This window comes from Phyllostomus discolor, chromosome 13 (genome assembly GCF_004126475.2).
Source record: "Phyllostomus discolor isolate MPI-MPIP mPhyDis1 chromosome 13, mPhyDis1.pri.v3, whole genome shotgun sequence".
Taxonomy (NCBI): Eukaryota; Metazoa; Chordata; class Mammalia; order Chiroptera; family Phyllostomidae; genus Phyllostomus; species Phyllostomus discolor.
The window spans coordinates 42,197,437-42,209,342 of NC_040915.2; positions in this window are offsets into that span (position 1 = coordinate 42,197,437).

Here is an 11,906-nt window from a genome sequence, read left to right on the forward strand (position 1 = left end):
AAACATCACGTCCAACACCCAGGCATCAGGAAGGGTTGCCGACTGCGGAAAGGCACTTGCTTTCTGAGGACGCTTCTGGAAGATGCCCTTTGACACACCTGCAGAGGCAGGTGGCCGCGCCTAGCTACGAGGAAAGGCACTTCTTACTCCAGGTGGCCATGCGCTCCTTTTACATCGGGGTCCTACTTTTTAGGAAGGAGGAGAGGTGTTGGGAGAGACATGGTAAGGGCCCCGCCTGTTTTCAAGCATAGCGCTGTGCCGGCAAGTCTCATGGATTTGCGGTTCATTCTTAACTAATTATCACAGGTCGGGGGCCATGTGCTTTTCCACCTGATCCTCACGACCACCATCCGAGGGGCCTCTCGGGCCCCTTTGGTCAAGGAGGAACCAGAGGCCCAGAAGCCTGGGCTGCCCAGCTGACAGCAAGCTGTGGGAAGAGTGGCTGGGCCGCACCACGGTCAGGGGCAGCCTGGGGTCTCGGAGACGCGCCCCCCACCCCCACCCCCACATGCTAACTGATGGTCCTCACACTTCAAACCAGCTCGGGGGCGGCTCACGCGCCCGGCCCGCCCGCCCCGGCTTTCCCGACATCTAGGCGTCCCGCGCCCACTCTCCCCCGAGACATGTGGGGGCGGGTGCCCACTCGGTCCCTCTGTGCCCCAGGCCCGCGGAAGGCCTACGGCCGCACTACCCACCACGCAGGTGTCGGCCAGCGGGCAGGTCGGAGAAAGGCAGCCTGGCTTTTCATTTCGCTCACAGATTTTTTTTCTTTGTGGCTCAAAAGGTTGTGAAAATTAGTTGTTAACCTTTAAAAGTCAGAGGTTCGTCCTAAGGATGTGGACATCTGCCCTCCTTGAAGAAAGAGGAAGGCCCTTTACCCCGGGCCCTGGCTCCATGGGGACCGCGCGGCCGCCGCCTCCTCTGGCCGGGATTCCGGCCAAGATGCGTCTCCATGGAGACCCTGCTCCCACCTGGCCCGCGTCCCCGGCGCTCCCTCCACCTGCCCGGCTCTGTGGCCCTTTGAAAGGGGGATGACAGAGCGTGCGGCAGCTCCGGGCAGAGACGGCAATAGCAGAGTTTCGAGCTCCTACAAGCTCCCCCAGTACCTGCTACATAGATAAATAACTGAGAAGGACCTCGGGGCTATTAATCCAGGAGCTTTTATCATCATTAAATTGGAGAGGAAATTGAAACAGTGGCTGGAATGGCTGTTTGATCCACAGCAAAGGGATGTTCCTAATGACATTTCTGGGGTGCGTGCTGATTAGCAGGGACCTCGGTGGTGTTCCTGTCACAGACACTGTCAGGAGCTGCTCCGGGCGCACGGGTGTCTGCATTGGTCACCGACAGCCCCGTCCGGGCAGCTGCGGCCTTTCTCTGCTGGCGGGCGAGGGCGGCCCCGGCTTGCTGGGCTCCCGGGAGTAGCTTGGGGCTGTGCGGTGGGTGGCGGAGGGTTATTCGGTCAAAAGCTTTGCTGCAAAAGACACGTTTAACCCTCTAACATCCTAAGATCAGGCTTTGTTTTTTTTTTTTACATCTTTAAAAGGTTTCTACAGATAGCACACTACAGAAATTGCCCCATTTGGCTTTGTGTGGGGTTCTCTGCCCTTTATCTATAAATGTGAGGCTGGTTCGTTTATCTTAATTCACGGAAACATCCCGATATTTACGACCTGTGTGTGATAGAGACAGTTCCAAGTAAAATACGAGGCAGACTTCGCAACTTCCTGAGTGCGTGAGCTGGGACGCCGTTTAAAAGGGACCCAAAACACGCTGGCTAGTACAAGTCACAGGTTTACCCTCTTTCCCCCGCAGGGGCCCCCACGCCGGTGGGGTGGTTCTGACGCGCTGTGTGCGGCTCCATCCCTGAGCCCAACGCGGCTGCTGCAGTGCCCACACTCTCGGCCGCATCCCAGCCAACGGGAAGCAAAGGCCCAGGGAGCATGTGTTTAAAGGAAAGCCTCAGGTGTTACATAAATCACTTCTCACGTCTCGCTGGCAAGAGCTTAGTCACACGGCCTCCCCGAGTGGCAGCGGGGGCCAGGAAACGCGGCCTTCCACGGGGGCTCCGTGGGCTAAACGTGGGTGCTGCACCGTGAGAGGGGGGGTGGAAAGGACCCTGGGGGCCAGTCCCGCCCGCACTGGAGAAGGCCGCCCTTCTGAACCGGAACCACAAACGTTCACATCCATCCTGAACACGACGCTCACCGCCTGCCCGAGGTGACGCACTAGTGACTGTAGGAGGGAGACGGGGGGCCTCTGGGGGGAGGCTGCAGAGTCCTGTGAGCCCCCCCGGCAGGACGGGCTACATGGAAGCCTGGGGCGCAGCACTCAAACCATGGGCTCTGCCCTCGGACACTCTGTATCTGAATTCAGTTTGTCTTCCTTTCTGGCTGTGTGGCCTTGGGCAAATGAGTCAACCTCTCTGTGCCTTTGCTCGTTATTGGCAAAATCAGGCACAAATAGGACTGATCTCAGTGAGTCGTGGTGAACATTAAATGGCGTAATGATGGCCAAGCTCACTGAGTCCCAAGCACCTGCCTGCACCCCAGACGGTGGGGAGAAGGGGGAGGAAGGGAGCTCACACTTATGCCTCGCAAAGGTCCATGAGTGACATCTAAGTGGCCAGAAACTGGTCACACAGCTGCTGCACCTAGCTGCAAGGGAGGCGGGGAAATGGAGTTTTGATGTATTTTTTCTCCCCAAATTCCCATTCCATTCCCATTCATGCAAACCCCCAAATCCTATTTCCAGAGCTAGGAAAGAGCTTTTTATTTTTTTCTTGTTGTTCTTTGCCGCCCTGGTGGCAAGAAGTCCTTGCCAGTAAGTGTCACCATGAACTTGGACGCTGAACACCAGCCCGCCGAGCTGAACAGCAGCCAGTTTCCAGGGCTCCGGAAGCGTTGGGGTTTGAAGACACGCACACAAGTGTTCCGGGAAGGCTCAGGGGTCTGTTTCCAACTTTCTCTAAACAGGCCACTCGGAGCCCCAAAGTGGCTCCCGTCCAACACAGAGTCCACAGTCACGGGGCACCCGTGGAGCCTCGAGCTGGCCTCGGCGGTCCGCGGGGCCAGGAAAGCATTGCCAAGTCCCCCGTCGGAGATGTAAGCGGTCAGTCACACAGCCGTGCACGGGGGCTCATTCTGGGAAGCATTTTGCTGGTAATGCTCCGCTGTTCTGGGAGCGCCGCCAGGGACTTATTATGGGCCAGGGGTGGCCTGGCCGCTCCTTCCCCAGCCGGGGCCCAGGGCTCTGTGTGGCTGAGCCAGGGTCATGTGCCAAGGTCACACATTTCCAGTGAAGGGCCCAGATGGGCAGGGAGAACGTTGGTGATAAAGACAATCGGGAAAACAGGTCTTTTTTATTCACGTTCTGCCACGGAATGAGTTCCGTCCCCCCCCCCCCAGAATGCGTGTGTTGAAGCCCAACCCCCCCCCCCCATGATGGTAATTGATACGGGGCCTTTGGGAGGTGATTAGGGTTCGGTGCGGCCGTGCGGTTGGGGCCGCCAGCATGGGATTGGTGTCCCCGTGAGGAGAGAAACAGATGTCCAGGCGCTGTCCCCACCACGGGAGGGGCCCAGCGAGGAGGCAGCCGGACGCAGCCAAGGAAGGGGGTCACCACCAGACCTGGCCCAGCGGGCACCTGGGTCTCGGGCCTGCAGCCTCCGGGCTGCGGGAAAGGGGGCCTCTGTGGTGGGCGCCCCGGCCCCGTCTGCGGTGCTTGGCTATGGCACCACCCCCCACTCCCCCACCCACACCAGACCTGGGCACACCCACCTTTCTTTCTCTTACGGACTTTAAGCAGGAAAACAAACACCGGAGTTCACATTTTCAAAGCAAGAACAGCAGCTACCTTAGAACACGTTGTACCAGGTCTGAAGGAGGAGGCGGTGTTGAGGGACCACATGGGTGACCAGGCAGCGGGTCCTGAGAGGCGCACGAAACCCAGAGCTCCAGGTGGGCGATGGCGGCGAGACACAGGGGGTGGCCAGCGAGGAGAGCTGCGCTCCCGGTCCCGTCTGGGGCAAGGGCGGCGGCGGCGGCGTTGGAAATGCAGGTGTGGGCCTGAAGGCTCACCGCAGGTGAGGGCACGGGCAAAGGGCCCCGAGATGAGCAGATTTGTCCAACCCTGACTCAGCCGAGCAGAGCCCCTGGGGGGACGGGAAAGCTCTGCCACCGTGACCAAGGGGACGGCGGACCCCACAGAAGGCGTGGGAGCAGGGAACAGCAGCAGCCACGAGAAGCTCAGCCCACCCCAAACTGGGCGCACCTCACCCGTCTGGGTACAAGCAGGAGAGACCGTGGTCTGGGTCATGCATCCCCTGAACCCACACTTAAGGGACAGGAGTCTGTGCCGCCCCCTGGGCCGGGTGTGGGGGGCTCGTCAATCTGCCAGACTCGCCGGGCCGGGGCAGTCGGCATCCGACGTGGCCGACAGGGGCCCTGTGGTGGACGGACCTGGGGAACGGGCTTCCCAGACAAACGGAAGGGCCCGCAGGCAGGCAGTGCATGCAGCATGTGGCTGACGGACCGCAGAGCCGTGCCCCAGGACCCTGGGCCGTGTCACTGAGCAGCGGCACCCCGGACGTCCAGTCACCCTGTGGAAAGGGTGCTTCCCCGGGTCACAGCTTCCTCAGGGACGAGGAAAGCTGCTGGTCACCCACCCCACCCTGCCCTCCAAACACAGCACTTTGTGCCTGGAGGGTGAGGAGCAGGGTGATGGGAGGGGGGGATGAGGGGTAAGAGCCAGGGGGGAGGGCTGGCCCGCAGTCGCATTTCCTCTGTTGTTACAAAACGACCGGATGGATAAAATACGCTGAAACACAACAGCAGGGCTGCACACTAATGGGGAGGGGGCGGGGAGTCCCGGGCTCCTGAGCGCCGGATAGAACCCGTCCCAGCCCCCAGCCCACCGCGGGCGGAGGCGCCAGCCCGTCCTAGGTGTGTGCACACGCGTGTGTGGGACGGAGCACGCCGGGGAACTGCGCACACGCGAGCCTATGGAGCCGACCTCAAGGACTCGGGAGCCGGGAGGCGGGCCGACCGTCAGGAGAGGGAGCCAGAGGCGCTGTGGGCCCCAGCCCCAGCCCCAGGGTCCTGGGTGCAGAGGAGCTACTTTTGGACGGGCCGTCTGCCGGGCTGGGTGGGAAGCGTGCGAGAGTGTGGCCCTGGCACTCGGGGAGCGAATGCGGCAGGGGGACGGGGAACACGCACGTCACAGAGGCGACGTGGGAGGCCCACAGGGGAGAGAGGACGGCAAGGAGGAGCCAGCGCGACCCCGCAGAGGCCAGAGGCCGGCAGTGGGGGGCGCTGCGGAGGGGGCGGCTGGGCGGTGTCTCTGAGGACGGACTCCCCCGAGCTGCGGCTGGAGGGGAGGGGCAGCAGCGGAGGACGAGCGTGAGGTTCCAGAAGACCACCCGGTTCAGGGATTGGCTCAGAGGGCCCGCCGGGCCCAGCCCACGGCGACACGCATACCTGTGACTCGGACGGCAAAGGGACAGGCCCAGAGTGACATCCGGGGCCCAGACTCCGGCCTGCAGAGCCCTGCCAGGGCACCCCAGAGCGAGGCTGCGATGACGCAGGAAACGGGAAAAGGGCTTTGATGCATCTGACACCTTAGGATGCTGGGGGGCCCCTGAGGTGGCATCCTATCTTGTGGCGATAAATGTTAGCGCTGGGAGTGAACCCCCGAGCCTCCCCCCTCTCCGTCTGGGCTGGTGCCTGGTTCTCTGTACCCTCCACCTCCCGCAGCCCTTACCGCCCCTCTCATCCCCCCTCCAGGCGAAGAGCCTGGGGTGGCAGGAAATGACAGCACTGGCCCGGGGGCACCTGGTCAACGGAGAGTGGAGCTTGGCCTTTCCTGGCCCCGAGTGCCTGGCCTCGTCCTCCTCAGGCGGGGGCCCCGGCGGGCCCTGGGGCTCTGAGTCAAGATGGTGAGCGGCCGACCCCTGCGTGCCCCGGCGCGCACACCGGGAGAGAGCAGAGCTGGGGAACACTGAGTGATTCCGACGGAGCTGTGGGGTGCGCTCCAGCAAGCTCCCAGTCGCCTCGGCCCCTCCTCATCGTGAGCAGCCGGACCCCAAGCTCTGAGCCCAGCCCCCCGCCCCGGGAGAGCTCCCACGCCTGGCTTCCCCTTCTGACATTCCTCTTAATTAAATTCTAAAGCGCTCCCGCCCTCGGACACCCTCAGCCAGCGGAGTGCACGAGGCCCACGTGGAGGGCGGCGCCGGCCCGTGCCCCAGTGGGGAGAGAATCGCTAACGTCTAACCCCATCGCCACCTCCACTCAGCGCCTCGAGGGCCAGAGACGCGGAGCGGCAGCCGCCGGGCTGTGGGTGGAGGTGGCAGGGGGCACGGCCATTAAAAAATAAAATATGCATAAGCTGCCTGCTGCGCTCGCTAAGTGATTAAAAACGTAATCTTCCCGAAGAAACGGCCTACATATTTGTTTGTATTAATGCTAATCGCTCGCTAACTAATGATAAACGTATGATAATTTATGCCGAGTGAAACAGAGTGCGCCCTGGAGACGGGCGCGGCGGCCGGGCGCTCACGCTCGCCGAGTCGGGAGCGGGCGCATTAATAACCACACCCCTTGGCTGCGGCGAAGGCGCCCGTATGCAGATCACATGCAAAGGGTCCGCGGCCGCCGACCCGGCCGGGCGGGGGCCTGGGGCAGGCGTCCCTGCCAAAGGTCCTGGGAAGCCACCTCCCCCTCTCGGCTGTGGCTCCGAAGTCCATGTCAGAGGGCAGGGGAGTTTTCTAGAACACGCTCTCTGGGCGTGTTGCGGATTCAGGGCTGTCTGTCGGGGCGTCTCCAGATGAACAGGATTAACAAAAAGCCGCCTGATGGCACACTGCGCGCCTTTGGAACTCGTCAGGCCGAGCTAGTTCTGCGAATCTAGGAGTCATCGTCGTCATCGCTCACGTGAGCGATGCTCGTTTGATCCACGCTGATGCGTCGCAGAAGGGTCGGCCGGCATTCGCCGCGGCCTCTCTTCCCTCCGACATCGCCACTGCTGCCACCGCCTCTCCGTTCTGCAGACGCAGCGCCGTGCAGAGACGGAGACGCAGGCCAGGTGATTTATCATCTGCGGCAGGCGCGGTGGACCAGCTGGCCGGACCTGCAGCCTCCCGCCTCACTGACAGGGAGGGCGGGGAAGGAGCCCCCTCCCTTCCGGCCCCAGGAGGGGACCCTCTCGTCCGAGGAAGCACGGCCCCTCCACCCTCCGCTGCGAAGCAGGTCCCAGCCTCAGTTTAAGGGAAGCCTGCCAGGCGCCTTCTAGAAAGAATATGTCCTTCCCAATCAAAGAGAAACAAGGTGTCCTCTACCCCTGGCTGGGTTCTTGTCCCTGGGGGCAGGGTGAGGCCGGGAGTCGTTCTGTCCCCGTGGGGGAGCCGGAGGGGCTCCTGCCTGGGGCAGCGCCCTCCTTGGGGGTCTCTTGGTGGGAGACTCGCAGCCCGGGGCCGACTGGGCCGTGCCGACTGCACTTCCCGCCCCCGGCAGCCCCCCGAGAGTCCCAGTGTCACCCGCCAGCTCCGCGGTGGCTTCGGGGCACCACGGGAACAGGGCACTGAAGAAACGAGGACAGTGGTCACAGAGCAGAAAACCCACAGGGGGGCCTTGAGGGTCCAGCGGCTCTTCGAAACCTCCTGGCCACAGGGACAAGTCACCCAAAGGACAGGCGTGTCATCCTGCTGTCCTCTCGTCCCGGGAGGCAGGGACGGCGGCGATAGGGCCTTCGGGGAGGGAGGGGCCTGCTCACTCCTGACAGGGGGAAGGAAGGAGTTTTTGTGGGGCTGCTGGGGCAGAGGACCTGGGGCACAGTGTCCCCCGTGGAATGGGACTGAGGCCCCCCGAACACACAGCTCATCCAACCACAGGGCCCCTGTCCCCATGATGTCACACCCATGTCCCAGCCACCCCCGGACGGTTGCCCAGCAGCCCACGGCCCATGACTCCCTCTGCCAGCGGTCAGGCCATGTCCAGTCCGTGGGGCCTGAGATGCGGAAGCTTGGGTGCGGAGCGTGGGAGAGAGCAACACCCTGCCACCTGACATGAGCGCGGGCGGCTGGAGACACTCAGTCTAAAAGGATCTGAGGGCAGTGTCGGCCACCATCAGGGCAGACCCTCACCCCCGCCCCCAGGCCACTCACACCTGCAGCTGAGCCCAGGCTCCAGCCCTGCCCCCTCCCCCAGGGGCCCTGCACCTGTGATTGGTGAAACAAGGTCCAGAATGTGACGTCACCCAGTCGCAGGGACAGCGGCGTCCGGAGCCCCGGCTCCAGGCACAGGATCCGCCCGCCCTCCAGCCCCCACCCGTGATGGGGTCATCATGGGTGTCTGCTCCCCACAGCCACTGGAGGGATGTGCGTGGGGACAGAGACAGAGACAGACAGAGGGACACAGAGACACAGGGACAGAGGATCTGCATACACACGTGTAACATTTATCAGCACACGGGACATAGCACTTCATCAGGGTCAGTGGTCATTACAAACACTCACTCCTGGGCCTTCTAGGGTCCAGTCCAAAGGCTCCATGACTGGTGACAGAGAGGCCAGCTTACTCAGACGTGAGCTGAGCTGAGATGCTCACTGTCACTCGCTACTTCCACTTCCGCCGGCAGAGGACACGCGTGTTCAGATGTTGTCGGCACTCCCCCTCCCCCCCCCCCTGCCCCCCCAGACTCAGTCCCCCACCCGCTCCCCACCCTGACCCCCTGCAGGCTTCCCCAGAACTTCCTCGCTTCCAGTGTCTAAAGAAAACTGGACCTCCAGTCCTGCCACCGAGTCTCACTGGCCTGGATTGGGGGGCGGGACCCCCCCACCCCCCGTCCACACCTCAGCCAGCCACTGGACAGGGACAGAGGACCCTTTGGTTAACCAGCCCCAGGCTGGGACACCCACCACGGAGGGAGAGAGAGACGGCTTCTGCCCTGAGAGGACCCCCCGCCTCGTCTGCCGCTTTGCACCCGCTGCGACGGAATGCAGCGGTCTCGGCGGCGGCCGAGTCCGCCGGCTTGAAGATGCACGCGGCCTGCAGAGGCATTACTCCGTAGCTGTAGCTGCTAATGTGCACAATTAAGGCAGCGGCTCACAAATCTGTCTCCTAACTGATGGGAAATTTTGCAAAGCAGAGAAGAGAAAAGGCAGATACATGCAGGGAGAAGCCGTTAGTAACCCGGAGGGGAAAGGCATTTGTCTCCAAGACACTCGCTGGGAAATAGAAGGTGCGACCCTGGTCTCCGTCGATGGTCACTCCCAGCGGCCCCTGTGGTCACTGGCGGCTCGGGTCTCCGGGGAAGGCCGTGGGACTCACAGCGCACAGATGGGCCGCCCGTGTCCAGTGATTATTCGTGTGCTTGCAGACGCTGCTCGGCCTGTTTGGAATATGTACATTGGTAGCAGATATTTTCTGATAATCTTCTCACTCGACATCTCCCCACAGACAATCTATTCTCACGATATTACTTTTTAATGGGAAAGACACCGGATGCACCCAGACGAAACCCAGGTCTTGAGTATTATTTACAAGGGGGGGAGTTTCTCGTGCAGATTTCAGAACACGTGCAAGTGAGTGTGTTCACATGACCAGGTTTACAGACCGGAGGCCTCTGGAGGATTTCACTGTGTGGTCCTCGGGGAGGCACGCTGTCCGAGGGAGGGGCCTCCGTGACCCACGGAAGAGGGAGGGAGACGTGGGTTCCCCACACTGGCCTCGCTCACACCTGCCTGAGAGTGGCTCTCCCCACTGCCCCCCTAACAAAAACCGTCACTGTCTCTGATTTGTTGTGAATGTTTTTCACCGGAAACACCACTGCCGGCCAAGTGCCCCCCCATGGGCTGGTGTGGCAGTGAGTCTCCCAGCTTTTCGTGGACACACGCACTCGCGAGGGTCGGCGCCACCCGTGCACAGAGAGCTGGGCGACATGGGCAGGCTGGAGGCGGCCCGGCGGAGCCCCGGCGAGGCGACGTGAGCACACCTGTCACCTGCAGCCACACACACACTGTCACCCGGCACACCTACTTTCCTCTCTTCCGATGGACGTGGAGCCCTTGCCCAGGCCCGAGATTAAACAGCCGTCCCTCCAAACACAGACATTAGCCGCTGACGTTTTTACGAACCAGTACAGTTTGGGTGTCCGGCGGGCTCTCCAGCGGGGCCGGCTTCTCCATTAGCGAAACTGCTGCAGAGGATCCGTGGCCTCAAGACGTGGCCATAAATCACGGTGAAAAGCCACGGGCGAGCTGCTATTAACTCAGATGCCGATACCGTCTCACCCCTAAATCACTTCTCAGCCCAGGTAAAAACGAGCAAACAAGGCCGCTCCAGGGTGGGCGGCGGGGCGGGACACGGCCCCCGGGCCTTCTGGAGCAGCTGGGGTGGACGGCGGCGGGCTGGGTCCAGACCCGACAGCACCAGCCCCACAGCTCCGCCTCCCACCGGGAGGCTGCCCCCCGGTCTGCGGGGCACCCCCATCCTCACCGAGCTCCCCGGACAGGGAGTCAATGAGTGCAGGCTTCGTGCAGACGGGGTGCTGGAGGGGCCGCCAGGATTCGAGAAAAAGTACCTGCGACACCTTCGATCGGGGGTCCCCGGTGTGAGAGGCCCCGACACTCATGGAGCGTGTGTTCTGTCCCAGCCACCGGTGCAGGGGCGCGTGGGCTGGGGGCACGCGGTCGAATACACAGAGGGTGCATCACGTAGGCTTGTACCCCCGAACCCCGTGGGGTGTCATTGACTACTGTCACCCCAAAAATGTGACGCAGAGTTAAAAAAATAATAAAATAAAACATGAAACAATGAACAACAAGCTCTTAGAAATTAATTTTTAACTACATGTCTTGGGGTGACACTGGTTAACTGTACAGGAAAATGCCTTTTGGAAAGACTGAACGCTATGAAACATGGATATTTTATCACAGCGCAGTATCAGGAACAGGGAAACGCTGAACCAAACCACAGGGAGTCCCCTGGATGGTGCAAAGGGGGGGCCCCCCCCGAAAGGCGTAGCCGGGGGGGGGACATGGGGCTCTGTCCTCGGCCTAAGCCTTCGGTGCCCAGGAGTGAGAGCCGACCAGACAGGTGCCGGGGTGGACGGCCTTGCCGCCTGGACTTGCCCCCCTCTTGAGCAGAGAGGAGCCCCACCCACCGGCACCTGTGCTTCCCGGGGGCACCACACGACATGGATGCACATGTATGTACACACAGGTTGGCAGCACCCCGTGCAGGCCCAGCATGAGGACGAAGACGCAGGAAGTCAAGTTTCTGGAGCCTGGTGGCAAGTTCCTTCGTTTAAACCCATACCCGGATCTCAGGGAATGACAACGGGAAATAAAAACCACGACCCTCCGAGGTCAGGCCGTGAAGCAAGCTCTCCTCGGAGAACGCACAGCCGGGAGGACGCCCCACGAGCACCGGCCGGCCGAGCCCAGGCCCCCGGGCTCACCCCGGCTCAGCCCTCCCCACCCGGGGCCCGTGAGCTTCTGGCCCTCCCTGCCACAGTCCCCCCACCCCGCCCCCGTCCGCACTGAACCAGGCACGCCCGGGGACCCCTGTGACGATCAGCTGACACGGTCAGCTGCCACAACCCCCAGGTGCAGGGCGGACATGCGCCAAAGGCTCAGGGTCACCCAGACAGAGTGCCACTGCCGGCGTGACACCCAACTGAAGAGGACCCCCCAGCTGACTGCGTGGCTCCGACCGGTGGGAGGCTACAGGGCCGGACGGCTCCCCTTCCTTCCGCGCCGTCCCAGAGCGGAGGAGGCTCGGGCTTGGCATACAAACACACAGACGTATACAAACACACAGACGTACACAGGTGCACGAATGTAAGGCATTGCCGGTTACGTGGTGTATACATGCTCTCTGCAGCTGCGCACACCCGCACGCCCGCACGCG